The sequence below is a fragment of the Mobula hypostoma genome, chromosome 24 (genome assembly GCF_963921235.1).
Source record: "Mobula hypostoma chromosome 24, sMobHyp1.1, whole genome shotgun sequence".
Lineage (NCBI taxonomy): Eukaryota > Metazoa > Chordata > Chondrichthyes > Myliobatiformes > Myliobatidae > Mobula > Mobula hypostoma.
Window position 1 is genome coordinate 40,870,167 of NC_086120.1, and position 27,669 is coordinate 40,897,835.

General features: G+C 43.3%; 1 long non-coding RNA gene across 1 annotated transcript in view; it reads right to left on the reverse strand.

The window, feature by feature from the left end:
• Positions 1 to 950: 950 nt before the first annotated feature.
• The window catches only part of LOC134337392 (uncharacterized), a 56,326-nt gene continuing 29,607 nt past the window's right edge, over positions 951 to 27,669 (reverse strand). The window contains exons 2-3 of the long non-coding RNA XR_010015980.1: positions 8,466 to 8,562; positions 951 to 4,577 (exon numbers count right to left, since the gene is read on the reverse strand). This is a non-coding gene — a long non-coding RNA (uncharacterized LOC134337392). The remainder of the gene's footprint in view (positions 4,578 to 8,465; positions 8,563 to 27,669) is intronic.

A 27,669-nucleotide genomic window follows, 5' to 3' on the forward strand; every position in this document is an offset into this window, starting at 1 on the left:
ATAGGTTCTTAATGAGTCAGGACATCAAAGGTTATGGGAAGAAGATTGGAGATTAGGGTTGAGAGGGAAAATAAACCAGCCATGATGGAATGACGAAGCAGACTCGATAGGCAAAATGCCCATTTCGGCTCCTATGTCTTAAGGTCTATGGTGTTATAGTCAGATAATATTTCCAGTTCCATTTAAACACATTGGATTCACTGTAAAAAATGTTAAACTGCTGAGTGACATGTAAGAACAGTGAATTAATAATGTATTGAGATATTAATGGCGTAGCATCCAACAGTCCAGAAAATCTGCTGACACCATCAAAGCTCCTGATTTACTGGGGTTTCATTACAGAGGATACAGTCCTGAGGAACATCCACTGGTGGTGTAGAGGGTACAGGCTGAATGACTGTACACTGGTGGTGTAGAGGGTACAGGCTGACTGACTGTACATTGGTGGTGTAGAGGCTAACTGACTGTCCACAAGCAGTGTGAAGGATACAGGCTGATGGTCTGTACTCTCACAGTGTACATAGTACAGGCTGACTGGCTGTACACTGGTGGTGTGGAGGATACAGGCTGACTGACTGTACACTGGTGGTGTAGAGGCTGACTGACCGTCCACAAGCAGAGTGAAGGATACAGGCTGATGGTCTGTACTCTCACAGTGTACTTTATACAGGCTGACTGACTGTACACTGGTGGTGTGGAGGATAGAGGCTGACTGACTGTCCGCTAGCGATGTGAAGGGTACAGGCTGACGGACTGTACTCTCATAATATGCATTGTACAGATTGACTGACCGCCTACTAGTGGTGTAGATGATACAGGCAGAAGGACTGTCCACGTGGGGTAGAGAATACAGGCTAGAAGACTGTGACAAAGTTATAATGACTCGACAGTAATCCCTATCAGTCATTAATCCTTTCAGGCACCAACCTAACAGCACTTTTTTTGTGAAAATCAGCTTTATTCATAATAAACTAAAATACGAGGATAAACCATGCAATGCCTTTTCATCGTTACGTTCATAGACAATGTGTTAAGTAGGGTTCAATTACATTCCTTAATACTGTTGCCACTCATATGGTCCCCTGGGGTGGTACGCTACGACAATAATTAAGAGGCTTCGTCACCCAACCCGGCCCCCCACCGTCCAATAGCTGAAGAACCCCACACTGTGGTCCTTCCCCACCGAGCACTAGCAGTGGCTGTGCCAAGCGTCACTGCAACTCCAGCAGACTGGAATATGCCAGCTGGTCGTCTCGACGTGCTCACTCTCCACAGATGTTTTTTTCGTATTACCAAAACCAGCTTTTTTTCCGAATAAAAACCTATCAAACTATTAACCTATCAGCCGCTAACCTCTTGGGCAACCACAGCATCACAAAGGCCCCAGCTTGACTCACTGGTTAATTGTAGGTGATGTTCTACTGTTCAGTGCAATTACGTAGAGAGAAGATGCAGATGGTTTATATTCAGTTCCAAGTAAAGCCAAAAAATATGGCCTATCCTATTAAAAACAATATAAACAATGCCAATTTAATTTGATAGCTAACAGACATCACATTGTGAAAATCTGAAACCATCTGTCCACCGCTGCAATTGGCACGTCTCAATCTCACCTTCTCAGGTCCACCAATTAACACCACACTGAGGGTTTTGTTTGGAGATTTAGGTGATTAATTACAGTCAAACTGTAGGATAAGATGCTGTGAATCAGGGGTATGCTACCGCAGAAATAATCGGTTATTAACAAACTCCTGTCTTCTGGTATAAGTATTTCAGTTCATGGATTATTCTGTATCTAAAGGGCAATCCTTTCCTCAGAAGAACAAAATGAATATTTATGGCTTAAGCAAAATATACATAAACGTGATTTCATGAACACGAGAACTAGAAGGTTTTCCTTTACACTATTGAGGTCACATTTCAAAGGCACTTTATTCCAACTAATTTGTCGATACATATAAACATAGTTATTAGAAAGTTTGTGCGTTCTTCCCATGTGCACATGAGTTAATTTATTCACTTATTGAAACACAGCTCAGACTAGGCCCTTCGAGAACTTTAAGCCAAGCCGCCCAGCAATCGCCTGATTTAATCCTAGCCTAATCACAGGACAATTTACAATGAGCCGTTATCCTACCAACCTGTACAGATTTGGAATGTGGGAGGAAACCAGAGCATCTGGAGGAAGCCCACGTGGTCACAGGGAGAACGTACAAACTCCTTACAGCCAGGAATTGAACTCAGGTCACTGGTACTGTAAAGCGTTGTGCTAACTTCTACACTATGGTGCCACCCTATATCTAAGCATACAAAGGTTCTTCAGTGTGACCATATCTCAACCCTCCACAACACCATGCTCCCATGTCGCCCATTGGTCATTGTAAATTGCCCTGCGATTAGGTTAGTATTAAATAGGTGGACTGCTGGGCAGTGGGCCAGAAGGAACTGTTCCGCGCTTTATCACTAAATAAATTAATAAACAAAGCAGCATATTTATAAAGTTGCCCATTTTCACGCTGTCTTACAAGTTTTTTTCCCATGGGTGGTTAATCTGATCAAGCATTCCAGTTATTCCCCCCACCCCCTCAGTCGATTACCTCAGCCACTGCACTGTGCTGTAAACACTTCAAACCACTTTTTATAATGTTTGCTTACATAGCAGATGCATGTTGGTATTTAAGTATTTATGCACATTATTTCCATATCTGTACATTAAACTCTAACTTATTTTTATATAATTCTTCATTTTTTATAATCGTTGAATGTTGTTTTTTTTGTTGTATATTGCACCAATGCTGATGATAAATCAGCCATGATGGAATGGCAGGGCAGACCCGATGGGCAGAATGGCCTGATTCTGCTCTGAGGTCGTATGGTCTGATGGTCTAACACACCACAGCTAGTACCTAATACATATAAATGCACATAATGAATAAAGTTGATCCTTGATACTTGAAAATACTGCATTTCTCGGGAGTGAGAATTATGATTTGGTTAAGACTTCAGCATTTAGTTAAATACTAACTTGAATAAAACAAATGAGGTCCTGAGGGGTCTTGAACTTTCTTGGTGTGGAGGGGATGTTTCACTTCATGGGAGAATTTAGAGCATGGGGCCACTGTAAAAGAACTGAGGTGAATAAAGTTGATCTTTGATATAAGAGGACTACAAGCCTTGTGCTTTGGCTCTTGGTGGGGTCACCCATGCAGAACAGATCAGAGGACAGACTAAGAGTGGTCCACCAGTCCTCCTAGGTTCATGGGTTCAGCTCAGGACTGACAACCCTGACTGGTAAAACAGAATTGTTATGGAAACAGCAATGAAGAAACCTCTACATCTGAGTGCAACAGTATTACTGAATCTCCGCTCGGGACTTGTATGACTGACGGTAGTGAAAACTGAGAGGAAGCTGCTGACATGATGAAGGAAGCCCTGAACACCGCCAGAGATGGAGGACTTTCACTGCTGCCCTAAACACCAGCGGCGTAATGGGCAGTAAATGAACATGAATTGATATATATAATATATAGAACCACAACCAGCCTTACCACTAACACAATTTCCAGTCACAACATTACACTGGAAAGAATGTCACACTGATTCCTCTAGTTAGCTGCAGAACCAGTATGTTCATATGCAGTCCTGCGGAAAAATCTTAGGTATATATATATATATATAACTAGGGTGCCTTAAGACTTTTGTACAGCACTACAGTGATTTTATGTATTGCACTATTCTGCTGTCACAAAAAAAAAACAAATTTCATGTCATATGTGAGTGATGATAAACCTGATTCTGATATGGTCTCTATTGTGGACTGAGAGTGGGAAGGAGGCAGGGAGAGGGGAATCTGGGAAAAGGCACCAGAGAGACATTCTGTAATGATCAATAAACCAATTGTTTGGAATTGGATCCCGCCCCTGGCATTCCTTCTCTGCCACCTGTCCCACCCACCTCTCGCAGCACACCACCCTCACCATTACCAACATCCTTTGCTCCCACCAGATTTACAAACTGGCTCTCTGCTCCACATTGACAAACACAATACTGTGCAAAAGTCTTAGATGCATACACAGAGCTAGGGTGCCTAAGACTTTTGCACAGTACTGTATATCCACAACGCTCGTGGGATGTGACATGGACACTTTCTGTCAATGGAATATGTGAAACATATTGCGACCATTTTTAATGTGCAATCATTTACACAAGAGATTCTGCTGATGCTGAAAATCTTAAGGAATATGCACTCCACACACTCAGTGTGCTGGAGGATCTCAGCAGGTCAGGCAGAGGAATAAGCAGTTGATATTTCGGACCGAGACCCTTCATCAGGACTGAAGAGGAATGGGGAAGAAGCCAGAATAAGAAGGCGGGGGCAGGGCAAGGAGTACGGGTTGGCAGATGCTCGGGGAGACCAAGTGAGGGAGAGGATGGGTGGCTGAATACAGAACATTTTCTTCTTCCTGTGGATGAAATTATTATTTTTTCCAGCGAGTCATCGCAGAGGCTCAATTCCCACCGCTGTCCGTATGCTCTCCCGGTGACCACATGTGACCTCGGGGCACAGCAGTTTCCTCCTGCATTGCAAAAAGACATACGGATTAGGGTTAGTAAACTGTGGCCATCCTATGTTGGCACCAAAAGTGTGGTGACACGTGTGGGACGTCCCAGCACAACCTCGGACTCTGTTGGTCATTGACGCAAACAACGCATTTCACCATGTGTTTCGATGCACGTGTGACAAATAAAGCCAATATTTATCTTTACCTCTTCAAACTCCACTTGTCTCGTCAGAGAGCATACTCTAATTAAGAACACCAGAAATGATCAGAAGTAACAAATGCAGTTCTGACAGGCCAATCTCAACCTAGAAGTTCTCTTCTGGATTGATTTCCTATCGGTTCAAGATGCCCCCCAAAAACTACCTCTATGATCAACCTTACGGCCTTATGATCTTCATGGATGATGATATGTTTTGTCAGGTGGCATCTAAGTTTCTATCTAGGCAGCTTCCTATGCTGCATATATGGAGATTATGTGATCACCACTTTCATATGAATGTACATTTTAAAAAATATTTGAAGAGGGGGATGTTTCCAACCATGAGGAAGTCTAGGACCAGAGGGCACAGCCTCAGAATACATCCTTTGAGAAAGTCCCTTCCCTTTAGATTAGATTAAATTAGAAAGAGGAGGAGGAGTTTAGGAGGGTTAATGGCACCTAATGGCAACTCCTTTGCTTGCATCTTTGGAAACAGCTCTATTTCAATTTTTAATATCTCTATTTTTCCCTTTTAGGGCTCTTTTGAAGTACCTGACCTGGAGTTACATGCTGCCTACAGTTCTTTGCGGGAATGGGACCCGCTCTCGAGGTTTCACGACTGGCTGTTATTCGGCACGCCAAGGTCTCGGCCTAAGAGCTCAGCTCGCCTTTGGAGGACCAAGACCTTGTGGCTCTGGAGAAGGGCAGATCGAAGGTAGGAGATCGGTGTGCCATGGAAGATGGAAGATCTGCAGCTGTGTGCCCAGAGACCCGAAATCTTCGGGCACAGAGCTCAGAAAAAGCAATGCAATGGACTTTTAACATCGTAAAATCAAGGAGACACCTCTTTCTCCATTATTAGGGAGAGAGAGAGCCTGTGGTATGTCAAATGACGGGTGAACAAATAGTCTTTGGGGTACTGCAAGTCTGTGTCTTTGCTGTTGCTTTGCTGCACACTGGAGTGCTCGGTGGTGGGTGCTGATGTTTTATTTTGCCTGTGAGGCGAGGGGAGAATCATTGCTTGCTGCCGCTTAAACATGGGAGGGGAGTTGGGGGGGGCTTTGGGGTTCTAACATTTTACTGTCACTCATTCTTTGGGGGCACTCCTCTGTTTTCGTGGATGGTTGCGAAGAAAAAGCATTTCAGGATGTATATCATACACATTTCTCTGACCTTTGAACAGAAGATGATGAGGAATTTTTTTAGCCAGAGGGTGGTGAATCTGTGGAATTCATTGCCAAAGACAGCTGTGAAGGCCATGCCAGTGGATATATTTAAAGCTGAGGTTGATAGACTCTTAATTCGTAAGGACATTAAAGATTATAGGGAGAAGTCAAAAGAAAGGGGCTGACAGGGATAATGAATCAGACATGATGGAACAGACTCAATGGGCTGAATAGCCTCATACTACTATAAAGTCTTATGGCCTTATGGAGGGGCTGAGGTAGAGTGTCTTTAATTGCTAATGGACATGTACACATTGACTACACCCTTCTTATTTTCCATCCTTAATTCAGAGTCAGAATCAGAATCAGGTTTATTATCACCAGCATGTGTCGTGAAATTTGTTAACTTAGCAGCAGCAGTTCAATGCAATACATAATATAGAAGAAAAAGAAAAACAAAATTAAAAAATAATAATAAATAAATAAGTAAATCAATTACCGTGTATGTATATAGAATAGATTAAAAACCATGCAAAAAACAGAAATAAGATATATTAAAAAAGTGAGGTAGTGTCCAAGGGTTCAATGTCCATTTAGAAATCGGATGGCAGAGGGGAAGAAGCTGTTCCTGAATCGCTGAGTGTGTGCCTTCAGACTTCTGTACCTCCTACCTGATGGTAACAATGAGAAAAGGGCATGCCCTGGGTGCTGGAGGTCCTTAATAATGGATGCTGCCTTTCTGAGACACCGTTCCTTGAAGATATCCTGGGTACTTTGTAGGCTAGTACTCAAGATGGAGCTGACTAGATTTACAACCCTCTTCAGCTTCTTTTGGTCCTGTGCAGTAGCCGCCCCACCTCCCCAATACCAGACAGTGGTGCAGCCTGTCAGAATGCTCTCCATGGTACATCTAGAGAAGCTTTTGAGTGTGTTTGTTGACATACCAAATCACTTCATACTCCTAATGAAGTATAGTCGCTGTCTTGCCTTCTTTATAACTACATCAATATGTTGGGACCAGGTTAGATCCTCAGAGATCTTGACACACCAACTTAAAACTGCTCACTCTCTCCACTTCTGATCCCTCTATGAGGATTGGTATGTGTTCCTTCGTCTTACCCTTCCTGAAGTCCACCATCAGCTCTTTTGTCTTACAGACATTGAGTGCCAGGTTGTTGCTGTGACATCACTCCACTAGTTGGCATATCTTGCTCCTGTACGCCCTCACGTCACCACCTGGGATTCTACCAACAATGGGTGTATCGTCAGCAAATTTATAGATGGTATTTGAGCTATGCCTAGCCACACAGTAATGGGTATATAGAGAGTAGAGCAGTGGGCTAAGCACACACCCCTGAGGTGCACCAGTGTTGATCGTCAGCGAGGAGGATATGTTATCACCAATCCGCACAGACTGTGGTCTTGCAGTGAGGAAGTTGCAGAGGGAGGTACAGAGGCCCAGATCTGCAACTTCTCAATCAGGATTCTGGGAATGATGGCATTAAATGCTGAGCTATAGTCGATGAACAGCATCCTGACATAGGTATTTGTGTTGTCCAGGTGGTCTAAAGCTGTGAGGAGAGTCATTGAGATTGTATCTGCCGTTGACCTATTGTGGCGATAGGCAAATTGCAAAGGGTCCAGGACCTTAGTGAGGCAGGAGTTCAGTCTAGTCATGACCAACCTCTCAAAGCATTTCATCACTGCAGATGTGAGTGCTACTGGGCGATAGTCATGAAGGTCGCTCACATTATTCTTCTTAGGCACTGGTATAATTGTTGCCTTTTTGAAGCAAGTGGAAACTTCTGTTCGTAGCACTGAGAGGTTGAAAATATCCTTGAATACTCCTGTCAGCTGGTTGGCACAGGTTTTCAGAGCTGCCAAAACTGAGTGATTTGCCAGTTCATTCCAAAAGGCTGTTAAGAATTAACCATAAACACAAAATAATCTGCAGATGCTGGGGTCAAAGCAACACTCACAACACGCTGGAGGAACTCAGCAGGTCGGGCAGCATCAGTGGAAAAGATCGGTCGACGTTTCGGGCCGGAACCCTTCATCAGAAATTAACCATATTCTGATAAGTCTGGAATCAAAGGTTCAAAAGGTTCAAAGGTTCAAAGGTTCAATGGTTCATTTATTATCAAAGGATACAACTCTGAAATTATTCTTCTCCAGATAGCCACAAAACCAAGAGGGAAAAGAATGGCAGCACGATCTTCAACCACCCTCCCAAATCCCTCCTCTCCGCATAAAACAAATGAACAAAAACAGAGCAGGCACATCGGCCCCCAAGGCCCCTTCCTCCGCATGCAAAAATCAAGAAAGGTCAGGCAAGAAACACAAAATATCATGTGTAGCACTGTGTCATCGGTATTGCTGAGGGTCTAAACCAGACAAACAGTGTTTTCTCTGAAGGATATTGGGGGACCAAAAGGATTTTTATATAATATTTTCATTACTCCTATTTTTAGATTGGGTTAGTTATAAGTTTTAAATTCCCAGGCTCCTGTGGTCAGAAGGTACTTCAAAGGTACTTACCATTGGATAGTAATCCCGAAGCTTTTTGCAACCATATTTCTGAGTCAGCAAGAGGGTTGATCATCGTTTCAAATACCGCAGAAATGTTCTCAGTTTTCTGTTATTTAAAAACATACAAGGTAAATTTAGACTTAAGCTAATGGGTAACATTTTACACCCAGATCGATTTATTTTGCTACTGACTAATGGACAGTCTATGGTCTACATACTCCTGCCTCTCTGTTCTTCCTTTTAGTCCACTATTGCAACAGTAAAATCAATTCATTCACCTACATTTCCGGGAAAGAATTACACAATTCATTTCCCACTGAAGGTATCAAGTCCACACAATTTAAAAAAACGTAAAATTATGACTAAACTTGCCTTTTAAACTTAACAAGCTACTGAAAAGATAAGTTTAACTCAACATAAATTGTTTTACATTGGCTATGCTTTTTTTAGATGTCTCCCTTGAGGAAATTGATCTTAAGTTAGATAAAAGATGCTGACATTTTAAAGTTCAAAATACAAAGCAAATTTATTATCAAATTCATATATGTCACCATGTGCTATCTTGAGATTCATTTTCTTGCAGGCATTTACAGGAAAATAAAGAAATGCAATAGAATGCTTGGAAAACTATAAATAACAAAAACTGACAACCAATTTGCAAAAGAAGACAAATTATGCAAATAATTTAAAAAAAATAAATATAATACTGAGAACATGAGTTGTAGAGTTTTTGAACGCGAGTCTATAGGTTGTGGAGTCATTTCACTGTTGAGGTGAGTGAAGTTATCCGTTGTGGTCCAGGAACTTAATAGTTGAGGGGTAATAATTGCTCCTGAATCTGGTGGTGTAGGACCTAAGTCTCCTGTACCTTCAGCCCAATGGTGGTAGTGAGAAGAGAGCAAAGTCTGGATGAGGGGGGCCCTTGATGATGGAAACAACAGGAATTCTGCAGATGCTGGAAATTCAAGCAACATACATCAAAGTTGCTGGTGAACGCAGCAGGCCAAGCAGCATCTATAGGAAGAGGTGCAGTCGACGTTTCAGGCCGAGACCCTTCGTCAGGACTAACTTATGATGGATGCTGCTTTCTTGCGGACGTGGTCCTTGTAGATGTTCTCAGTGTTTTCTCCAGAAATTGAACAGTTTCACTGTAACAAACACATGAGAATGAATGGATTTTGAGGCAGTGTGGGAGCCAAGTAATGACCACTTTCTTTATATGTGCTGTGTAATAGCGTATTAAGTTCAAAGTACATTTATCATCAAAGTATGAATACATTATACAACCTTGAGATTCATCTGTTTACAGGCAGCCACAAAGCAAGAACCCCCAAAGAACCCAATTTTTAAAAAAAGGCCGACACCCAATGAGCAGAGAAAGAAAAAAAAACACAAATTGCGCAAACAATAAAAGGAAGCAACAGCATTCAGAACCAAACAGAGTCCACTGACCCGAAGCAGCCAGAGTAGGCCCGTAGCCTCAGTCTCAGTTCATCACACAACCGTTGTGAAGCTCGCGGACACGAAGCGCGTAGCAGTTGAGCAGTGTCACAGTCTCAGTGCCACAGACAGAGGAGCAAATGCTGTGGAAGAGCGAGTCGAATCAGCCCAATCCTTGTCTCTGGTCCTGACACCCTGCCTTTCAGGTCTATCTGGGCCAGAGTTTAAATTGTTTAATGACTTTTGTCCCTAAAAAAAGATATAAGTTGCAAACATTTCTATTTTTAAACCTCAGGCCATGATTGAACTTGGGACCTTCCTGATCTTTATGCCCCCGCATGTGACCACATGGAGGATTTCTCCTCTGCTCTTCGATTACATCATAAAGCCAGGTATATCTTCAGCTCAGAACGGGAAAATTCCAGGCTGTAACTCTTTGGTTTTGAACCAGACCACAACTGAGAAAATTGTGGATTGCAGTGGGGAAATTCAGGGTCCTTCTGTTGAGATGAAACAGATTGGGACAAGTTATATTCCGCATATGTAACTTGTGATTTTGTAATCAGTAATGTGTTTCTCGGAGGGATGCTTTTTTTTACGTCCTTTCAAGACTATTTTTAGGAAGCACACATTCACAGTAAATTTGCCAGCGTAAATCAGAGTGCTTAAGTTCCCCTTTGTGTGTTAGTCACTAGGATCATTGAAAGTGAAAGAGCAAAATACCAGAAGTTAGATTATCACACAGGTAATGAGTGTAATGTTGCACGTTCATCCAAATATTCCCCCCTTGTCCTCAATATTTAAATAATAATAATAATCTTTATTGATCCCAAGTGGGGAATTATTTAATTATTTAATTATTTCAGGGCAATGGTTCTACCCGCACATTTCACCAAAGCCACGTTGCTCTGAAACTACCTGCAGTTCCACGAGTGTCCATCCTAAAACTCTGCAAACAATCTGCTGTAGGAACTTAGTGAGTCGTGTAGCATCTGTGGAAGGAAAGGTATTATAAAGGTATTGCGCCCTCGAAGACAGAAGCGGGTGAATTTATTATGGGGAACAAGGAAATGGCAGATGAGTTGAACAGGTACTTTGGTTCTGTCTTCACTAGGGAAGACACAAACAATCTCCCAGATGTAATAGTGGCCAAAGGACCTAGGGTAATGGATGAATTAAAGGAAATTTATATTAGGCAGGAAATGGTGTTGGATAGGCTGTTGGGTCTGAAGGCTGATATGTCCCCGGGACCTGATGGTCTGCATCCCAGGGTACTTAAGGAGGTGGCTTTAGAAATCGTGGACGCATTGGTAATCATTTTCCAATGTTCTATAGATACAGGATCAGTTCCTGTGGATTGGAGGGTGGCTAATGCTGTCCCTCTCTTCAAGAAGGGAGGAAGAGAGAAAACAGAGAATTATAGACCGGTTAACCTGACGTCGGTATGGGAAAGATGCTGGAGTCAATTATAAAAGATGAAATTACGACACATCTGGATAGTAGTAACAGGATTGGTCCGAGTCAGCATAGATTTATGAAGGGGAAATCGTGCTTGACTAATCTTCTGTAATTTTTTGAGGTTGTAACTATGAAAATGGACAAGGGAGAACGAGTGGATGTAGTGTACCCGGACTTTCAGAAAGCCTTTGATAAAGTCCCACATAGGAGATTAGTGGGCAAAATTAGGGCACATGGTACTGGGGACAGAGTACTGACATGAATTGAAAATTGGCTGGCTGACAGAAAACAAAGAGTAGCGATTAACAGGTCCCTTTCGGAATGGCAGGCAGTGACCAGTGGGGTACCGCAGGGTTCAGTGCTGGGACCGCAGCTGTTTACAATATATATTAATGATTTAGATGAGAGAATTAAAAGTAACATTAGCAAACTTGCCGATGACACAAAGCTGGGTGGCAGTGTGAAATGTGAGGAGGATGTTATGAGAATGCAGGGTGACTTGGACAGGCTGGGTGAGTGGGCAGATGCATGGCAGATGCAGTTTAATGTGGATAAATGTGAGGTTATCCACTTTGGTGGTAAGAACGGGAAAGCAGATTATTATCTAAATGGAGTCAAGTTAGGAAAAGGGGAAGCACAACGAGATCTAGGTGTTCTTGTACATCAGTCACTGAAAGCAAGCATGCAAGTACAGCAGGCAGTGAAGAAAGCTAATGGCATGCTGGAATTCATAACAAGAGGAATTGAGTATAAGAGCAAAGAGGTCCTTCTGCAGCTGTACAGGGCCCTGGTGAGACCACACCTGGAGGACTGTGTGCAGTTTTGGTCTCCAAATTTGAGGAAGGACATTCTTGCTATCGAGGGAGTGTAGCGTAGGTTCACAAGGTTAATTCCCGGGATGGCGGGACTGTCATATGTCAAAAGATTGGAGTGACTGGGCTTGTATACTCTGGAATTTAGAAGGCTGAGAGGGGATCTTATTGAAACATATAAGATTATTAAGGGATTGGACACACTGCAGGCAGGAAGCATGTTCCCGCTGATGGGTGAGTCCAGAACCAGAGGCCACAGTTTAAGAATTAGGGGTAGGCCATTTAGAACGGATGTTGAGGAAAAACTTTTTCACCCAGAGAGTGGTGGATATATGGAATGCTCTGCCCCAGAAGGCTGTGGAGGCCAAGTCTCTGGATGCTTTCAAAAAAGAGATGGATAGAGCTCTTAAAGATAGTGGAATCAAAGGTTATGGGGATAAGGGAGGAACTGGATACTGATAGTGGATGATCAGCCATGATCACAGTGAATGGCGGTGCTGTCTCAAGGGGCCGAATGGCCTACTCCTGCACCTATTATCTATTGTCTATTGTCTATAAACATCTTGGGATGAAAACCTGCCTCGACAACTTCCCCACAGCAGATGCTGCTTGATCCTCTGACTGTTTAATGCTCCAGACTCCAGCATCTCGAGCCCCCTTTAAAAGTCTTTCCTCTCACTATGGTTTTGATTTCTCAGCCGCAGGTGAAGGATTCTGACTATCTCCTACAACCTGATACACTCCTATCTGGTCATCTCTCAGTCTCCTTCAACATCATCATCATTATGTGCTGTGTCATATGATATGGGCAATTACAGTCTTATCCATGACCATAATTGTTCTTGGCAAATTCTTCTACAGAAGTGGTTTGCCATCGCCAAGTTCTGGGCAGTGTCTTTACAAGATGGGTGACCCCAGCCATTATCAATACTTTTCAGATTATCGTCTGCCTGGAGTCAGTGGACACATAACTAGGACTTGTCATAGGCACCAGCTGCTCATACAAGCATCGATCATCTGCTCCCATGGTTTCACGTGACCCTGACTAGTGGAGGGAAGGAGCACCTTACACATGCTTTGGTTGAGATGCATCTCCATCCTACCACGTTCAATCTCCATCACTCCACCCTATCCAGTCTTTCCCCATGACTAAAGTCCTCTAATCCAAGCAAGCAAATCTCCTCTGCAATCAAATTTGAAAGTAAATTTACTATCAAAGTACATAAATGTCACCATATACAACCCTGAGATTCATTTTCTTGCGAGTATCTCTGTAAATCCAAGAACCATAATAGAATTAATGAACGACCACACCCAACAGGGTGGACAAATACTACTACTACTACATCGACTCAGGCCTAGGGGCCCAGCATCGGGCACGATGACGGACTCTCCACTTCTCCCTCTCCCTCATCAGTGTGTTCAGTTCATCTACATTAGCCGCGCCGCTGTCTTCTAGGAACGTGTTGACCACAGTCTTGGGAGGGTGCCCAGGGCTCATCCTCCTATGCTTGGGCTGCCATATGATGACTAGGCTGGCAGGTAGCTCGGAGTGGCGTAGACAGTGCCCCACTAGTTGCGGTCTTCTCGCCTGGATTTTAGTGGTGAACATCAGTAAGTTGTTATAGAGCTCGACGTTCGTCATGTGCTGTTGCCAACTCACATCAAGAGCCATCTGGAGCATTCGTGTATAGCAACCATCTAGAGACTTTCGCATCGTCTTGGTGAGTGTCCACGTCTCGCATCCGTAAGTGGGAATGGACTCTATGACTGCTATGAAAATGCTCTTTTTAAGCCCTCTGGTCAGGTTCGATTTCCAGATTTCCTTCATGTCGTTCATAGCCCTCCTCGCCAGCGCCTTCCGTATCTTTATGTCCTTCTCCGAACTCATCATTCTTGACCCAAGGTACTTGTAGTCGAAGACTTTCTTAATGGTATCATTCTCTAGGGTCTTGAGAGTACCTTCGTCGCAGTTAAACGCCATGTACTCTGTCTTTTTGGACAAACAACTAATGTGCAAAAGACAACAAACAAAAGAAAAAAATAATAATATAATTAAGCAATTAATATTGAGAACATGGGATGAAGAGTCATTGAAAGTGGGAACAGTTGTACAGACACTCTCTCAAATGTAAATACATCCTTCCTACAGATTAAACACAAGAGATTCTGCTGATGCTCGAAACCTTGAGGAACACACTCAAAGTGTTGGTGGAACTCAGCAGGTCAGGCAGCATCTACGTTTGTATGAAAGGGAGTAAACTGTCAATGTTTCAGGCTGAGGCCCTTCATTGTGTCTTTTCTTCCGATAGTATTGTAATCTTCCTGATTCTGCTTATTATGCTGTGACAGCAATGTGGTTAAGGTAGGGAATGACTCAACATTTTAGAATTTCCTGAGTAGTCACTTTGACAAGTCAGAAAACTGCATGGAAATTGGATTAACCTTCAATCTATTTAAGGACAATGTTGACACAATGGGTCAAATATTCTCTTGGTAGCCTCCACCCTGATAGCATGAATATTAGTATCTCTAACGTCCAGTAATTTTTCCCCTCCCCTTCCCTCTTCTTTTGTTCTCCACTCGGGCTCCCGGCTTGCATCTTCTCTTCTCCTCGCCTGCCTATTGCCTCCCCTACAGTGTCCCTCCTTCTTTCCTTTCTCTTGTGGTTTGCTCTCTCTTCCTATGAGACGCCTTCTTCTTCAGCTCTTTACCTTTTCCACATATCATATCCCAGATTCTCGCTTTATCCCCACACCTGGCTTCACCCATCACCTTCCAGCTTGTACACTTTCCACCCTCCCCCCCCCCCCCAGTTATTCTGGCTTCTTCCTCCTTCCTTTGCAGTCCTGATGAAGGGTCTGGACCCAAAACTTTGACAATTTATTTATTTCCATCGATGCTGCATCGTAGCATAGTGGTTAGCACAACGCTTCACCGTGCAAGTGATCCAGGTCGAATTCCTGCCAAGGGCTGTGAGGAGTTTGTACGTTCTCCCCATGACCATGTGGGTTTCCTACAGGTGCTCTGGTTTCCTCCCACATTCCAAAGATGTACTATTTGGTAGGTGAATTGGTTATCGTAAATTGTCCCATGATTATGCTTAGGTTAAATCAGGAACTGCTGGGCGGCATGGTTCAAAAGGCTGGAAGGGCATGTTCTGCACCGTAACTCAAGAAATAAATAAATAAATTTTGCATGTTACTCTGAATTTCTGGTATCTATGAATCCCTTGTGTTTGGGTCAAATATTCTCCTGTGGCATAATTGTCAATGATTCCATAATGGGTTGGGCTAAACTGGAGAAGTAAGAGAGGAGTGGGACAAATGGAAACTCAGAGTAAAGCAGAGCATTTGAAAATTCCCACCATGAATATTTCTATAAATAACCCCATTTGTTCATTTGTTTGTACAGTACTGTGCTCTGTGCAGCAACTGCCAACCAGAACGTTCACTGTGGGTTTGGAGGACGCCAAGGTTGATGCGAGTGAAAGGGGAGGGGAAGTGAAGAAGGAAGTGGTGGTAAGGAGGCTTGCTTACCACCACTGGTAACAGCTTGCTATCACTGAAGGTTTGTTCGTGTTGTGAGGGGAAGATTGTCACCCGGATGAGTCGTTAAACCAAAGCCCCACCTGGCATCCCTGCTGCACGTAGAGGTCCCATGGCATTATTTTGAAAAATAGCAGTGGTTTATCACTACATCCGGCCAACATATATTCCTCAATCAACATAGAAACAATTGCCATTCATTGGTTTCTGTGCAATGGTTCTTAAGGAGAGCACAGTCACATTCAAGTTCAAGCTTATTGCTGTTTAACCGTATGCATGTATGTCGCCAAACAAAACGACGTTCCTCTGGACCAAGGAACACAACACACTAAGTAATATTACCACAAGTAAATTTACTAATAATAAAATATATTTCAGAAGTTCGAGGTGAACGCAGAAGGCGAGCGAGAGATCAGCGCCGAATGCCTTCCTTTTGATCACAGCCAGAGAAGGATTCTGTGTGCAGCCTATCGCTGTGTGGCAGGCGGTTAGGCCTCTCTGCCTCGTGCAGTGTCCCTCTCTTCTGATGAACGTCGGTGATATTGGAGGATGCTATCGTGGTTCTGCGTTTATGGACTATGGACTTCTTTAAGCGTGTGGTTTTTATATTCTGTGTTTTTATCACCCATTTCTTTTCTGGTTTGTTGTGCGAGGGGACTTTGTTTGGGGATTGATGTTCTGTTGTGCTCAGTTAGTTCTTCTTGTGCAGGAGAGGGATTGCTTTATGGGGGTCAATGTTTCTGTTCCTTTTTGTGTTTGGGGAGGGGACTTTTGGGGGCTGATGATAGGGACGTTGTTCTTTTTTGTGCGGGGAGGTGGTTTTTGTTTCTCTCTGAACGGCTTTCGTGCCCTTTCTCTGTTTTGTGGCTATCTGGAGAAGGTGAATTTCAGAGTTGTATATGGAAACATGCTTTGATAATAAATGGACCTTTGAATTTTAGAGAAGTTGTTATTTGGAATAAGGTGCTTTTATGACACAAGTCTAAAAGTAAACAGAATAACACTATTGGCACTTTGTAAGTGATTCATTTATTTATTGAGATACAGTGTGGAATGGGCCCTTCCGGCCCTTCGAGCCACGCTGCCTAGCAATCCCATAATTTAACCCTAGTGTAATCACAGGAGAATTTACAATGACCAATAAACTTACCAAGCGGTATGCCTTTGGACTGTGGGAGGAAACCATAGCACCCGGAGGATACCCAAGCGGTCACAGGGAGAACAAACAAACTCCTTACAAGTAGAGGCAGGAATTGAACCCAGGTCACCTGTGCAGTACTGGAAAGTGTGTTAACCACTACGCTACCGTACCATGATCAGACCTGGGTAGCAGCAGGGAGATCAGTCGTCTCACAGACTGGGATGCTTTACAGCACTAACAACTGGGGTTCTTTTCCCATCTTTGCACTAAAGTAGATTTTGTTTTGTTCAAATTGTGTTCTTTCAGTACTGTAGTAATTTTATGTAGTGCACTGTACTGCTGCCGCAAAAACAAAACGAATTTCCTATCATATGTGAGTGATGATAAACCTGATTCTGATGTGGGTCTCTGTTGTGGATTGAGAGCGGGAAGGGGCAGGGAGAGGGGAATCATAGTTGGGAAAGGGGGAATGGAGAGGGGGAGGGAGTGGGAAGCAGCAGAGAGACATCCTGTAATGATGGCCAAACCAATTGTTTGGAGTTAAGTGACCTCACCTGATGTCTCAGGGTTGTGTGTGTCTGCTCTGGCACCACCCCCACCCCGGAACTCCTACTCTGTCATCTGTCCCACACAAACCCCCTCCCTCTCCACCGCAGCGCTCCAACCTCACCATTCCCAGCATCCTTTGCTCCAGCCAGATTTACAAAGTCGCCCTCCACTCCACATTGACAAATACAATGCTGTGCAAAAGTCTTAGGTACTCAAGCTATACATACTATTTGTCCCTCAGACTTTTCCACAGTGCTCTACACGTGCAGTTGTTGTGCCTACGTCAATAAACTTGACATTGACATTGAATTTAAGGCATTGCAACTTTCAAAGCCCAATCAGACGTGTGGTTGAGAGTGCTATGATTCAGGATATGAGGGAGAAAAAAGCTAAATATTATGCTGAAAAACGAAAGCAACACACACAAAACGCTGGAGCAACTCAGCAGGCCAGGCAGCGTTAACGGAAAAGAATGAACAGTCGATGTTTCAAGCTGAGACCCTTCCTCTGGACTGAAAAGAAAAGGCGAGGATGCCAGAATAAAAAGGTGGGGTTGGAGAAGGAGGCTAGCTGGAAGGTGATAGATGAAGCCAGGTGGTTGGGAAAGGCCAAGGACTGGAGAAAAAAGAATCTGACAGAAGAGGAGCGTGGACCGTAGGAGAAAGAGAAGGAGGGGAGGACCCAGGGGAAAGTGATAGGCAAGTGAGAGGAAGCAGAAGGTCAAAATGTGGAACAAAGGAAGTGGGGAAGGGGTGAGTTTGTTTACCTGAAGGAGAAATTGATACTCATGCCGTCAGGCTGGAGGCTGGAGGAGACGTATGAGGAGCATTGGGCACAATAGACGACCCCAGAAGACCTGCAGGTGAAGTTGGTGCCAGGCTCCGAATGGAGATAAGGGAGGAGGTGAAAAGTCTGGATATTATGTCTCTTCCAAATAACCAGGCAAGCACGTGGGCAGAATGGTCGCTCTCTGGATTGCAAGGCTCCATGAAGCAAAGACAGAACATAGAACGTAGAACAGTACAGTCCCTAATGTATCTGCCTCCTGCACCAGCCCTGGCAAGGTGTTCCACACACCATTCTCAGTGTAAAACACCGACTTCTGACAAATTCCCTGTACTTTCCGCTAATCACCATAATGAATCCCTCGCATACTAGCTATTGCTATCCTGAGAAAATGATGCAAGCTGTCCACGCTATCCAAACCTCTTATCATCCCTTACAGCTCTATCAAGTCAGCTCTTATCCTCCTTTGCTCCAAAGGGAAAAGCTTTAGGTCACTCAATCTATGCTCAATAAGACATGTTCACTAATCAAGGCAACATCCTGGTAAATGTCCTCTGAAGCCTCTCTAAATCTTCCACGTCCTTCCTATAATGAGGTGACTAGAAGTGAACACAATATTCCAACTGTAGCCTAACCAGGGTCTTGTAGAGCATCAACATTACCTCGTGGCTCTTGACCTCAATTCCCCAACTAATAAAGGCCTCTCTAAAGGAGACCGCTCCTAATAAGACCGCTTTCTAATCCAGGCAGCATCTCTGCACCCTCTCTAAAGTTTCCTTGTCCTTCCTATGATGAGATGACCAGAAAAGAACACAATACTCCTGATCACAAACAAGAGAATATCTGCAGATCCTGGAAATCCAAGGCAACACACAAAAAATGCTGGAGGAACTCAGCAGGCCAGGTAGCATCTATGGAAAAGAGGAAAGTCAAAGTTTCAGTCCGAGACCCTTAATCAGGACGGGAGAAAAAAAGATGAGAATCGAAAGGTCGTGGGGGGGGGTGGGTGGGCCCAAACAGTCCTTCCAGGTGAGGCGGTACTTCACCTGTGTGTCTCTTGGGGTCATCCACTCCTGGTGTGGTCTTACCAGAGTTTTACAGAGCATCAATGCTGCCTATTGGTTCTTGAGGCAATCCCCCAATACATCATACGCCTTCTTAGCTACCCTATCAACTTCCACAGCAACTTTTAGAGATCTATAGGCATGAACTCCGAGATTTCTCAAGGTAACCCAGAACGTTACATTTGTGGAATCAAGAAAACAATTAAAGAAGTCAAGACCACCTTGATCTGTTGGGCTTATCCAAGTGGATGGATTAAACAACTTTTCTTTGAAACTACAATTATCATCATCATTACGTGCAGTGTCTTATTGATGTGGACGACCATGGTCTTGTCCACGACCATGATTGTTCTTGGCAAATTTTTCTACAAAAGTGGCTTGCCTTTTCCTTCTTCTGGGCAGTGTCTTTACAAGATGAGTGACCCCAGCCATTGTCAATACTCTTCAGAGATTATCTGCCTGGCATCAGTGGTCACATAACCAGGACTTGTGATATATACCAATTGCTCATACAACCGTCCACAACCTGCTCCCAAGGCTTCACGTGACCCTGATTGGGGGGATAAGCAAGTGTTACACTTTACCCAAGGGTGACCTACTGGCTAATGGAAGGAAGGAGTGTCTTACACCTCCTTTGGTAGAGATGTATCTCCACCCCAGCACCCATAAAAAGCTACAGTACATCCTGTTAATGGTCACTCTTAGAGTCTGATATGAATGAACTGGTTTTGGCAAGGAAGTTATTTCTATGGTGACAGCTGCTGTTTACTTCCCATTAAGCAGACTTTCCTAACCTTCCTACATCACCAACCATAACCATGGACAAGGTCCAAAGCTTATGGCCCTGCTGTGCACAGCAAAGTTGCATCTGGCTGGAGTCACATGACTATTCATTCAGCACAAACAATGATTTGCAGTGCCAGGAAATCAAGGAGACCTTTAAAGAGTACTTTGCTGTTACCAGTGTTATTTTAGTATTAACCAGCCCTGGAAAGTTCAGACACCAGCCAAAATAAAATTCTGTGCTGAGCTAAAACATCGTGATCTTCCTTTCAGAAACATGAAGCAAGAATGAAAATCAGTCTAATGTCTAAACTGGTAGGAACGGCCCTATTTTTGTATTCTAAATTTACCACCCATGTAACCTTTATTCATTCAACTTTCCTCCCAGCTTCTAACCATATGTAATAATGGAAAACAACAAGTCAGTGTATGCAATTTGGGTGCTTGGCTTCCACCCAGTCTCAAACGTTTTTTTGTAGAATTTGCAAAGCCATTACCATAATTAAAATTTCTTGAATCTTTCTACTATAAGGCATTCATTTTCCAAAATTCAGTGGACCACCCAACCTTTGCTCCAAAGCATCTGTGAAGTCTTCTTAACAGGAATCCTCTCATCATTGACTTCTTAGGTCAAGTCCCAACACATCTTAGAGCAGTTGATAATACCTAACAATTTTTTGAAAGTACAGATGACTCCTCTATGTGTGACAAACTCTGGGTTTATTACTTATTTAGGGATACAACATAGAACAGGACCTTCTGGCCAACAAGCTGCCCCACCCAGCAACCCACCTACTTAAAACTAACATAATCACAGGACAATTTACAATGACCAATTGAACTACTGATCAGTACATCTTTGGACTGTGGGAGGAAACCCACATGGTTCATGGGGAAAACATACAAACTCCTTACGGACAGCATCAAAGTTAAACACCCAGCTCCGTATAATTGTGTCGTGCTAACCACTACACTACTGGGGCACCCAAATTCTGAGAAGTACAGGTTGGTTATGGGCCCTTCTGGCCCAATAAGCCCACACCAGCCAATTATACCCATGTGACTAATCAACCTACTGACCCATACATCTTTGGACTGTGGGAGGAAACCAGGGCAACTGAATGAAATCCATGCGGTCACTGAGAGAACGTACAAATTCCTTAAAGAGAGCAGCGGGAATTGAACCAGGATCACTGACGCTGTCATAGTGTTACACTAACCACTACACTATCATCATTAAATAGCTTATTCTGGTTGCCTAACAATGAAAGGCTCAGTTTTTAAAAATTTATATGGCACATGAGTTTAGATGGATCTGCTCAGCTCTCACATTGACTCCACACAGAGGTGTCACACGCTCAACGATTCAGGACCAGTTTCTTCCCCTCCGCAATCCAATTTCTGAATGGACATTGAACCCATGAACACTACCTCATTACTTTTTAAATTTTGTACTACTTGACTTAATTTAACTGCTTAATATATATACTTACTGTAATTCACATTTTGTTTCTCTATTATTATATATCGTATTGTACTGCTGCCGCAAGGACAACAAATTTCACGACATACGCCGGTGATATTAAACCTGATTCTGATTCTGAAAGGCAAGAAAACTTTGACCAAAAATCTCAAAGGCAGAAAAACCTTCAGCCTCTGCCAATCCATGTTGCTCATGTACAATACCCTGCAACTCTTGGGCCTTAAGGATGTAGCAAAAAATAATACTTTCAAATTTTAACTTATCTTAGAGTTAGTTCTTATTTTTAACTATTACTATACCAACAAAACCACTAAAGTAGCAGTGATTAATAAGATAATCTTAGGAAACATACATCAAAAATAGTTTATTTTAATATATTTAAAATATATCAGAACAGATATTTTAAAGAAGCATCATGACTGTTGTTATTAGTCTCAGAATATGATACTGATTGTATTGATTTTTCATTTTATTTATGTTTTTATGAAGTGGAGGTGGAAAGAGAACGACTTCCCACATCTGCTGTTTACCCTTTCCATCAGGTTGCCACGGTTCCAGTCAGCATTAGACTAGAAGACCATTAGACATGGGAGCAGAAATAGGCCATTCAGCCTTATCAAATCTGCTCCGTCATTTGAACATGGCTGATTTAGTTTCCCTCTCAACTCCATTCTCTTTCCCTCTCCCCATAACCTTTGACACCCTTTCTAATCAAGAATACGCTATATCAACCTCTAATTATACCCAATAACTTGGCCTCCACAGCCACATGTAGCAATGAATTCCACAGATTCACCAACCTCTGGCTAAATAAATTCCTCCTGATTTCTTTTCTAAATGGACATCCTTCTATTCTGAGGCTGTGCCCTCTGGTCCTAGATTCTCTCACTATAGGAAACATCCTCTCCACATCCACTCTATTTAGGCCTTTCAATGTTCGCTAGCTTTCAATGATATTCCACCTCTTTCTTCTAAACTGCAGTGTGCACAGGCCTAAGTCCATCAAATGCTCTTCATACATTAACCGTTTCATTCCCAGCATCATTCTCATGAACCTCCTCTGAATCCTCTCCAATGCATATATCAGGAGTGGGATTTGAACTCACGCCCTAAGTTGGAGACCAGAACACCCTTGTTTCTACAGGTGGATTCTACTTCGTGAGTCTGGTGCCTTAGATCACTCACCCATCCTGACAGCCCAGTTAAATGCTCGCACAACCTAATCAGAGGGCAGCCAGATACTGCTATTAGTATTATTATTATTATCATCACCCCCTCCCCCAGTTGCCTAACAGTAACCCACCTCTTAAAGCCACAAAGGAATTGAGCAAAGTTGCTCTGCCGCTACAGGAGTTCGCACATCAGCTCCCACACAGAGAAATGGATGACTTTCCCAACTCTCAGAAAGAGTTTGCCTATTACTAATTTAAAATGAGCAAGAGATGAAGACTGCAGGTGCTGGATTCTGGAACAACATACAGTCTTCTGGAGGCTTGAGCAGCAACTGTGGCAGTGTGAGGTGGGTGGGGGTGGGGGAGAGGAATTTTTGACATTTCAAGTCGAAACCCTGCATCAGGACGAAAATGTTATTTACTTATTTGGAGATACGGCACAGTAACAGGAACTTCCAGCCCAACGAGCCTGCACGGCCCTATTACACCCATGTCACCAATTAACCACTAATCCATACGTTGCTGGAGCACCCAGAGGAAACCTACAGTACTGAGCAAAATCCTTGGACACATAGCTCGGGTGCCTAAGACTTTGGCACAGTACTGTATTTGTCAACGTGGAGTGGAGAGCGAGTTTGTAAATCTGGCGGGAACAAAGGATTGGTGAGGATGGAGCACTGCAGAAGGGGTGTGGGACAGATAGCAGAGAAGGAGTGCCAGGGTGGGGGTGGTGTGGGTGCAGACACACCCAGCCCTGAGACACCAGGCAAGGTCATCTGATTCCAAACAATTGGTTTATTGATCATTGCAGAATGTCTCTCTGGTGCTTCCCACTTCCTCCCCTCTCCCTTCCCCTTTCCCAACCATGATCCCCCTCTCCCAGCCCCCTTTCCACTCTCAGTCCACATGAGAGACCGATATCAGAATCAGGTTTATCATCACTCATATATGTCATGAAATGTGTTTCTTTTTTGCGGCAGCAGTACAGTGCAATACATAAAATTACTATGGCACTGTGCAAAAGCTACATACATACACCAAAGACTTTTGCACAGTACTGTATGTGGTCACAGGGAGAATGTACAAACTCCCTACAGACTGCAGCAGAATTGATTACGAAACGCTGGCATGAGGAATTCTGCAGATGCTGGAAATTCAAGCAACACACATCAAAAGTTGCTGGTGAACGCAGCAGGCCAGGCAGCATCTCTAGGAAGAGGTACAGTCGACGTTTCAGGCCGAGACCCTTCGTCAGGACTAACTGAAGGAAGAGCTAGTAAGAGATTTGAAAGTGGGAGGGGGAGGGGGAGATCCAAAATGATAGGAGAAGACAGGAGGGGGAGGGATGGAGCCAAGAGCTGGACAGGCGATTGGCAAAAGGGATATGAGAGGATCATGGGACAGGAGGCCTAGGGAGAAGGAAAAGGGGAAGGGGGGAAAAACCCAGAGGATGGGCAAAGGGTATAGTGAGAGGGACAGAGGGAGAAAAAGGAGAGAGAGAAAAAGAATGTGTGTATATAAATAAATAACGGACGGGGCACAAGGGGGAGGTGGGACATTAGCGGAAGTTTGAGAAGTCAATGTTCATTAGTGGAAGTTTGAGAAGTCGTTGTTATAGTGCTACGCTAACCACTATGCTGATGCCGCCTTGGATAACTTCTTCACAAGCCAGGCACCAATAGAAGTTGCTCATCAATACAAAAACCAGAAGATTATCCACAGTCGAAATTATGCATGTGGGTGGATTTTGTTATTCTGTTTGCATCTACTTATAATGGAACAGAAGAACACAAAAATATCTTTACCATTACACAATTGGCTCATTTTATCAAGTTTGCACATAGACCATGATAAGTAACTACTTATTACATTCTGTAATCAGATCCATGAACAAATTCTCCATTTCTTCCCCTTTCTTGTATGGGTTAATTTTGGAATGAAGTTGTTTGGTTTAAGATGTGTAACCTTGGGCTGATTCAGTGATCATTATTGGGTGGCGCGGTGACGTAACGGTTAGCTCCAGCTGTAATGAGAATCACGGTGTGATTCCTGCTGCTGTCTACAAGGAGTTTGTACGTTCTCCTCGTGATCATGTGCGTTTCCTCCGGGTGCCCCAGTTTCCTGCCACATTCCAGAGACATACAGGTTAGTGTTAGCAAATTGTGGGCATGCTAATTTGGCACAGGAGGTGTGACAATACTTGTGAGCTGCCAGCTGATTGATTTGATACAAACAACGTGTTTCACCATTTTTCAATGTACAATTAAAGTTCATCTTTAATTATTAATTATTCCTAGTCAGGATCAAAGTTCCTGAACACAACCTGTTCTTGAACTGACTTGAAGCACCTTAACATTCCCTCTCAACCTTGTTAGAATTTGCTTTGTTCTTTATTTTGCATTCATGTAGGATGTGTATAATTTATATTGTGTAAATTCAACCTTGGTTTATATCTTCTAACACACTGTGCTGCTGCAGCAAAAAAGCTGATTTTCATGGCACTTATACTTTATGTGCATACAGTACCGTGCTAAACTCATTTATACCCTGTGTGCATACAGTACCGTGCTAAATTCATTTATACCCTGTGTACATACAGTACCGTGCTAAACTCATTTATACCCTGTGTGCATACAGTACCGTGTTAAACTCAATTATACCCTGTGTGCATACAGTACCGTGCTAAACTCATTTATACCCTGTGTACATACAGTACCATGCTAAATTCATTTATACCCTGTGTGCATACAGTACCGTGCTAAATTCATTTATACCCTGTGTACATACAGTACCGTGCTAAACTCATTTATACCCTGTGTGCATACAGTACCGTGCTAAATTCATTTATACCGTGTGCATACAGTACCGTGCTAAATTCATTTATACCCTGTGTGCATACAGTACCATACTAAAGTCATTTATACCATGTGTGCATACAGTACCATGCTAGTCATTTATACCGTGTACATACAGTACTGTAAATTTATATTCTGTCTGCATACAGTACCGTGCTAAACTCATTTATACCCTGTGTGCATACAGTACCGTGCTAAAGTCATTTATACCCTGTGTGCATACAGTACCGTGCTAAAGTCATTTATACCCTGTGTGCATACAGTACCGTGCTAAAGTAATTTATACCCTGTGTGCATACAGTACCGTGCTAGTCATTTATACCCTGTGTACATACAGTATTGTAAATTTATATTCTGTCTGCATACAGTACCGTGCTAAACTCATTTATACCGTGTGCATACAGTACTGTGCTAAACTTATTTATACCCTGTGTGCATACAGTACCGTGCTAAAGTCATTTATACCCTGTGTGCATACAGTACCATGCTAAAGTCACTTATACCTGGTGTGCATACAGTACCGTGCTAAAGTCATTTATACCTTGTGTGCATACAGTACCGTGCTAAAGTCATAGGCACATGTATATAGTGAGGCTATTGAAAACTTTTGAACAGTACTGTGTTTGTCAACATGCAACATGCAGCCAGATTTGTAAATCTGGTGGGAGCTAACGGTGTTGAGAAATGCGAGGGTGGAGTACCGCAGGAGGGGTGTGGGAAAGGTGGCAGAGGAGGAATGCCAGGGGCAGGTTGTGGTGCAGGTGCAGACGCACCCGGCTCTGAGACACCAGGCAAGGTCATTTGATTCCAAACAATTGGCTTATTGATCATTACGGAATGGCTCTCTAGTGCTTCCCACTCCCTCCTATCTCTCTTCCCCTTTTCCCAACCATGATTCCCCTCTCCCTGCCCCCTTTCCCACTTTCAGTTCACAATAGAGACCCAGATCAGAATCAGGTTTATCATCACTCACATATGTCATGAAATTTGTTTTTTTTTGCAGAAGCAGGACAGTACAATACATAAAATTACTACAGTACTGTGCAAAAGTTAGGCATATACAGTACTAAGCCACGGTACTCTATGCCCATGACAATGATAAACTTGAAGTTGAACTGGGGAGCTGTGGATTTGTAAGCCATGAGTTCACACCAGGCAGATGAATGGCCAGTACATCACAGACAGTGGGGCTTTGGCTTCCTGAGACACTCCCCCTCAAAGATGGCTCATGCCTGGGTGTGTCATTTACAGGATCAGCCTGTGTTGATTACAGGCTCAGAGATTTGGAAGGTAGGTTTGCTGGCTCCAGAAGGAATGCATGACTTCCCAGAGGCTTCCTGACTCTGTCATATTTCAATCCGTGGCTCATCGATTCTCAAAATGTGTGACAATTTTATTGATGAACTAATAAGCTGATACACAAAATAAAGTTCAAAGTTCAGTGCTCAAAGTAAATTTATTATCAAAGTACTTGTACGTCACCACATACCACCCTAAGATTCATTTTCTTGCAGGCATTCACAGTAGAACAGAGAAATACAACAGAAACATTTTTAAAAACTACACACAAGGAAAGACTGGTAAACAACCAGTGTGCCAGAGAAGACAAACTATGCAAATACAGGTAATAATAATAATAAATAGTTTATTCGCAGAATACTCCCCACTGTGCAACTATAGAAGTTTGTTAAAGTTTCAGATGACATGTTGAATCTGAGCGAACTTTGAAATAGGTTGTCTGCTTTGGCGGTACTGATTTCATTCAACTTCCACAGATGCACCGTGGAGAGTATCCTACCTGGTTGTGTTGTGACCCGGTATGAAAGTACCTAAGACCAAGACTGGAAAGTCTGCAGAACACGGTGGATACGGCCCAGTCCATCACAGGCAAAGACATCCCCACCAGTGAGCAAGTTTGCAAGGAGCGCCGCCACAAGAAAGCAGCATCCATCATTGAGGACCCCCACCATCCTGGCCATGCTCTCGTCTTGTTCTCTTCTTCAGGCAGGAGGCCCCACACCACCAGGTTCAGGAATAGTTGTTACCCTACAACCTTCAGGCTCCTGAACCAGTGTGGATAACTTCACTCACCTCATCTCCAAACTGATTCCACAACCTACAG